Here is a 7,796-nt window from a genome sequence, read left to right on the forward strand (position 1 = left end):
TATATGAATACGCGGTACAAATGCTGTAATCCGTACTTCCCTGGAAATTTTCTTTTTATTACAAATGGCATTGACTGCGTTTGTGATATATTAACTAACTTACGTCACAGAATGCACAGGCTTCTCAATTAAGCATGCTGGTATTGAAAGTGCGGCTGTTACTACACTGTGCATACAGAATCAAATTAAAAAGAGACGCTAATTAAAAAACAGATCGAAGTTAGCTTTTCACGCGCATACTCAATAATTAAAAACCGCGACCAACGAATCAAGCCATCAAAGACCCACTAAACAAATTATTACTATTGCTAATAACTTCGATTTATTTTTTTGTTACTATTTTAAAATGCCAGTAAAATAGTCGTTGCAAAGTAACACAACAACGTCTCATCACATGTAACAAAATCAAATATGTTGGGATTTTATCAAAATAACATATAGTATAATAAAAGCTGCGTAAATAATCTATTTTTGAAATTGCAGCATGTTGGTAATTAATGGTAATATATTTAATCGACGAAATATTGGCGAATCCATGGTAATTTATTAATTGCGTGACTACACTTACCTTAACGCACTATCACATTAATTATTTTGATATATCCAATTATTGCGTTCCTAACTAAAAATCTGAAGTCATCATTATATTCCCGCAGTTTGTTATATTGAATATAGTGTATTCACGGGCGAAAAGGAAACAATGATACTGGTGAGATAATTGACATGATTTCGATCAGATTAAGAATCTCAAATATCTATAGATAATTAATTGATTCAAAAAGTTCTAGCAATAATTTTTTTGTTGCCAAAGAACTCTCATAACTTACTATTTATAATAGTTTCGATAGTAGAGGTTTTTTTCGCTAGACTGCCACATGCAAATATTGAAAGAATTGTGATTTTCCCGCCTGTGGGCCCCTTGGACTATATATATATATAAATGCCACTACCCGTGCCCATGCGCCCCTCTATCTTTCTTTAACACTTCATCCATTAGCTCCCTGACCATGGTGATATCGTACAGCTCGAGGCCCTCGAGGAGGGTGATGGCGAATCCACCGGATCCCATCATGCCTCTGCCTACCATCCCTCCGATGAACACGCAAGTGTACAGATCGTCATGCACGCTTATCTGACATCACCGTTTGTTTATCCCATCATTTCGGGTTATTTTATGTAGGTTCCTGAATTTTCAAAGTGTACAGATGGAACATATCTATCAAAGATGTTGGATCATTCGAGCTAAGGTGATGTGGAAGTCCCATATCAGGGTGCATGCAATGGGAAACCCATACTTTCGTTGCATACTTCTGGACCAGGAAGTATGCGATTAGTGATCACTAAATATAGCAACCTTTTTTAATGTATATACACATGTGTTCTAAAGTCTTGTTATCTGAATTTGTAAAAATTTCTAGGGAACAAAGATTGAAGCAATTGCCTTCAGCAACCAAGCTTATCGATTCAACGCCATTCTGCAGATCGGGCTAACATATGACTTCAGTAGCGTCGGGATAAACCCCACGGAATGCTAGATGGTCACTTCTGGTATCTATGCATGGAGTTTGTCATTGAACTAAATGCTATAACCATGGTTAGGACATCGGTGCACAGTATTGCATCGACAATCTGTCCACCTTTTTTCCCACAACTTGGTGCCATATCCTTGCTACGGGACAAAACCATTACCGGTGCAACATCTTTTAGTTTGTTTTTGCATATTTATCGATTTAACATTTTGTCTCACCCAGACTTAATTTTTTCCAGATGTTCTTGGTATTCTTGTATATGCTGGTAGGATACAACATAGGTGGGATTCAGTATATAGACGGCAGGTCCATTTCGTTGAGATAGGCATCATGAATTTTCGGTAAACTCCAAATAGTACTTGGTTTTATATGATTATTAATATTTGATAATTGCCTACCATCAACATATCTTTATCATTGCAGACGGGAGATACTTTTTATACGCCTAAGTCAAGAGCATGCTGGTCGTCACTTGTACCACTTGCAGCGCACTGAAAATTTGTTCGAGAAAATTGCAGTTACGTACATACAGGTAAACCGGAGGGATAAGTGCATGGGGACTATGAGGGAGAGCACATTCTTGTTCTCCCCCGATATTAATGATGATGTTCATCATCTTCAAGGTAAGTTCTATAAACTATTTCGATTTTTATGGCTTTTTGTTCTTTTCTGCATTTAGATGTTATTAGTACTAAAAAATTGTTTTTCGTATATATCCACGAAGCTTGCTTAATGACACTTGACGAAACACTATCATACGTCAATGCTGCAGTTGTAGCCAGGAAAAAAGGACAGTAGATGACTTCGTTTTTCAACACGGCTCAATAAAAAGCTCGTTTCCCTTGGTCCTTTTATCTACATTTGGAATAATAATGTACACAGAACAATCATTTCTCTAAAAGTGTGTTTTCTTTTTGCTTGTGAACTCTAAGTGTAGCCATTATGGCAGATTGTATTTTTTACGCGTACTTAATTCGGGATATCTGGTTTTATACAAAGTTTGATTTTTTCCGATTCATTGAGATTGAACTGTAAATATGGCATGCATTAGGAACAAAATATTCAACTATACAAAAGGAGAAAGATCTGATACGCCCCCGTCACGTTTTTTTATAATTAGAAAGAACGATGTACGTCTTAAAAACGACTTGATATATTTGGCAGGGAATAAAAAGCATTAATAATATATCCATTTATATATATGCTGGATCGACATCCTAATTGCCAACACACCTCAGTGAATATATATCAGGGTGCAAGATATCATCCGTCCGCAGCTGAAAATATTATGTAGTAGGAAATGAATAATATAGACATGCACGGATGGAATGATATGGGCACCTTCCATCTGCCTTAGGTACAATCTCATGCTGAAAATCAGGCGTAATTAAAAGTTTGCTTATTATTTGGCTTTCAACAATGGAAGTTGCCGTATTATTTGGAAGGCACATAAGTCTATATGATGCAGCTGCCAAACAGGAACTGATCCCTTCATATAACGTCCGACGATCTCCTGTTTCAACACCCACCCCAGTCCTCACCAATTCTCGATCACTCGCGACTCTCATCAATGGAGGCTGTGCACGAGCCAGTTGATGTTCAGCTTGCACCACAAGAGGCTTTGCCCGCCCCTCAGGAGGTTGCGGGCAACGTTAATGCCGTAGAAGATGTCGTTGAATACATTTTTCAATTTATCACTGTTGTCCAGGACGATGAGGCACTAAAGTAAGTTGTATTGCTCTTCATATTACTCTCGTACACATCAGGCTAGATATCAGTTGGGCAACACAGCAGGCTAGACATAATTATCCATGATAGTCCACTATATTATGTTTGGTTGTCTAGGTGTTATATATTTTAGTGTATATATTATTTGCACTGTTACACCGTTGTTAAAAATTTTATGTGTGCCTCTGTATCACACGTTTTTACCTATGGTACATGTGCCCATGTTATTTTTATACATCTATAACATTATTAAAGACAAAATAGCTACCAGGTTATAACATTATTAAGTAACTTTTTTTACTGCTTTATATTATACAAAAGAGTTAGTCTAAATGTGATACAGATATGGATGGATGTTATTTGGTAAAGATTGGTCTGCATTTTTTGGGCAGCACAATTTGGATTAGAAGCGAACGACCATATCAGATTGAAATCAGCCTACGGATGCTCCAGGAAACAATTAGACTTTTTGGAATAATTCATCATGAGTGCTTCAATCTTGCAGTTCGTAAGCTAGCGAGCGCTAAAGTAGAGAGCACTGCAGGTACAAGAATGCTTGGAAACAAACATTTTTTCGACTTGCAGTTTCATTCTCTGGCACGGGCCCTCAGACACTCTTCGATGGAGCAAGAAACACGCACCGCAGTGCTGATTGATAATGCCATTGTTCGGCCGTTTCCTAAATATGATGTGTTCAACTCTAACATTGTAAGAGACTCATTATTATAATTTAATTTGCTTATTCTATTTTCTACTAACATGTGTCTATTTACGACAGTATCTACTACCATTTGTTTCTGTGGATTCTTCGTACGGACTACTTGTAGTCGGCAAGGAAACTAGGAGGGTTCTCCCAATTGATCCATCAATCGACGTCTATGATGGACCATACAACTTTCATAACAGTGAAACGAGGAAGGAAATCACAATGTTGAAACAAGAGTTCAACAATGTGTTGCAGATGATGATCCCTGGTTGGAATACCAATCTCATGGACTGGTCAACGCACGGCATCTCTTCAAACGGCAGGCGGTAATATAGTAAATCGATCACACGTGTAATAAGCCAACTGTTATAGTTTTAATATAGTTAATTTTGTTTGTAACAGGGAAGACTCCGCTTTCCTTGTCCTACAGGAGATGGCCCACCAGAATGGTACTACTAATTCTGGTAGGAAGACCACTCACGTAAGTACACAATAACGAGGTTTATCATGCGATTTATTTTGCATCAATTTATAAATTACTATTTTTCCATCTTCTCTAGGATTCAATACAGCTCAGAAAGAACCTGCTGGTCAAGATGCTGACGATAAAAAACAATGAAGCAGCTGGAAACATACCAGATGAAATTAAAGCGGCATTGAGGGTTTTGAACGAATGAATATGGTCCATTGCATTTTCGTATGTCGCAAATAAATGGCTACTACATCTTTGTTAGGGATCGTATTGAGAATTATCTATTTGGCAATACGGATATCTATAAAATGCATTGAATGGTATATATATAGGTTTAAATACTTTTTTTGGATATATTAAACATTTGTTTTGCGACGCACCCTATAACTCCCGTGCGTTAACGTCAATTATAACAGTAAAGTCATGAACTACATATTTGGCAATACGAACTATATATAACTAACACGTCAATGCCTACTTATCAACATCAGCGCTAAAATAAAAGCACTTGTCGTAAATCACGACGCTCAGCTCATTTCACTTTAGTAATAAGAGTAATGAGAACATAGTTAAGGCGATAAATGTCAACTATCCCCACACAGAAACCTTGAATGATTTGACACACCAGCCGATGCAGCTAAGGCCAAAACTTCATGAAGAAGGGAATAGAATACCCATCAGGGCCAAGAGGCTACCTTCGGGTTGGCAGAGTTAATGACCTCCCAGATCTTCATCAGACAAAGGATTCATTAAGGCCTCATTCTCGGTGTTTGAGATCATGTTACAATTGTCCCATAGAAAGGGAGAGATAGAGAGACCACCCTACTGCTTAGTCCTCTGGTCCATGAACCTAACACGATGGTGCGCCCATGGCGCGCATGGAAGGATAGTTCCAATTGGAAAATATAGCAAACAATACGTGCATTATTTTTCACTTACTAATCTTAGTTTTCGCAATAATATGAGCATGATAAACTCTTACTTGATCTTTGCATATTTGCGGGAATAAAATGCCAATGTTAGGTGTTTCATGCACTAATATTTTATGACAATACTCAGTAGTGATGTATTTTATTGATAAATCTTGATATTTCTTTCAAGAAGGCGTGAAATGTGTATGTCAGGGGCATAACTAGATGTGTCTTAGTTATTGCACATTTATATGAACCACTCAAACATAAAAATAAAGGAAAAAGCTACCCACATCAATCTTGATGCACAAACAATGACATGTGATTTATATGTGCAATACTACTTAAAGCACAACTATATGTTCGTTACCAAAAACGTATATTATAACTCAAATTAAAGCTATAGATTATTCCACATGTTAGCAAAAACGTATTTTATAGCTCAAATTCAGGGAGATATACCAACAACCAAAATATGGAACATTACATGTAAAAGCAGTTGGCATTATTTGCATAATTGAAGCTATAGATTATTCCACATGTTATAGGTTATATTATGCGATATAGGTGTTGAACAGCTAAATATATATATACCCCGTTGCAACTCACGGGCAGTTGCCTATGGGTTATATATACGTAGGGAATAATCCTTTTGATGGTTGAATATTATGGGATTGGGAAGTTATTATCTAATACTGGGAGAAAGATCTGATCCTAACACGATTGGAAATAATTTGTACAAGGAAATGAATAACGTATTTAATTATATGACATTCATCATTTGGAAGGCAATATTAACTCTCCAAACAATTAGATGTCACGGTAACAATTTGATAAATTCCACCAGCGTCCTATTTCACCACCCACCCAACTTCACAGATATCCCATCATCAATTTCCGATCAATAACGAATTTTCTAGACCATGGAGGCGATAATTGGGAACGCTGCGCCCGCACCCCAAGAGGGTGCGCCCGCGCACCAGGAGGATGTTCCTGTGCCCCAGGAGGATGTGCCTGCGCCCATGGATCTTCTCCCCCCACCAATGCATGCCGTGGAAGATGCACTCCAATACATATTTCACTTTATCATGGGTGTTCGAGACCAAGATACATTAAAGTAAGTTGTCTTATTATACATTCTTTTGCTATATACAAATCATGTAGGAACACTCTGGTACACAGCAAACTAAGATAGGTACATTTCTACGTTTTTTAGTTGAATCCTTATACATGAACAATGTCATGCAAATGCCATGAATTAAGGTTCTAGATTTGATACATGTAGATACATCTAGGTGGGGACAATCTGACCTCGTGCAATGTCATGCAATCTAACCATGAATTCGGTTTATAGGTTAGTATAGACTGAGAAACGACGATCTCGGTATAGGAAGAGACATGGATTTGCTTTCGACCGTGGCGAGATAGGATAGACTTGGGATTATTTCTTGGCCCTTGATTGCCAACACTCTGGGGCTGAATTCTTTAATGAAACTAATGGGAAGGATTGGGATGATGAATTGGATCATTTATTTCTTTTGCTGACTGACCAAGGTAATTAATTCCTTCCGATGGCCAGGCGGGTAAGCAAGGAGATGAGGTTCTCATTAAAAAATCCCTATATGCCATGGCGAATAAAGTTAAACTAGAAGAGGACAATTGATGTCCTTTGCTAAATGTTGTTGTGCATTTCTTTTGCAGCGCAATATGGATAAGAAGCGCCCGGCCTTACCAGATCGAAATCAGCCTCCGAATGATCCAGGACACCCTTTTTTTCATAAAAAACTTCATCCTGAATGCTTCAACCTTGTTGTTCGTAAGCTTGCTAGCGCTGAAGTAGAGAGGACCGCAGGCACCAACTGGGTTGGAAGCAAACATTATTTCGACTTGCAGTTTCATGCTCAGTCACAGGCCCTGAGGTACTCCTGGATGACGCAAGGAGAGCGCATCACGACGCTGATTAACTACGTTGTGGTCCAGCCTCTTTCTAAATATGATGTGTTCAACTCTATAATTGTAAGAGACGCTCGTTCTTATAGTTAGTTATACTTATTATAATAGCAATTGACATGTCTCGACCTGCCACAGTATCTACTACCATTGAAACTTTCGGATTCCTCGTACGGGTTACTTGTAGTCAACCGGCTGAGGAGGAGGGTTGTCGTGATGGATCCATCCTTCAACACGTTTGATCCTGAAGATAGCACTCGTAACATATTGATGAGGAAGGAAATCACATTGCTGAAGGAAGATTTCAACAATGTGTTGCAGACTAGGATCCCTGGTTGGAATACCCAAATCATGGATTGGGAACAAGAGACAATGTCCTCTGCTGGTCGTGGGTAATCTACTAAATTGATCGCATACATAAGATGCATACTGTTATAATGTTTAATATTTCGTTTTTTGTGTCGTAGCAAACACTCTGGCTTATTTGTCCTACAGGAGAT

The sequence above is a fragment of the Triticum urartu genome, chromosome 4A (genome assembly GCF_056163025.1).
Source record: "Triticum urartu cultivar PI428250 chromosome 4A, HENAU_Tu73, whole genome shotgun sequence".
Taxonomy (NCBI): domain Eukaryota; kingdom Viridiplantae; phylum Streptophyta; class Magnoliopsida; order Poales; family Poaceae; genus Triticum; species Triticum urartu.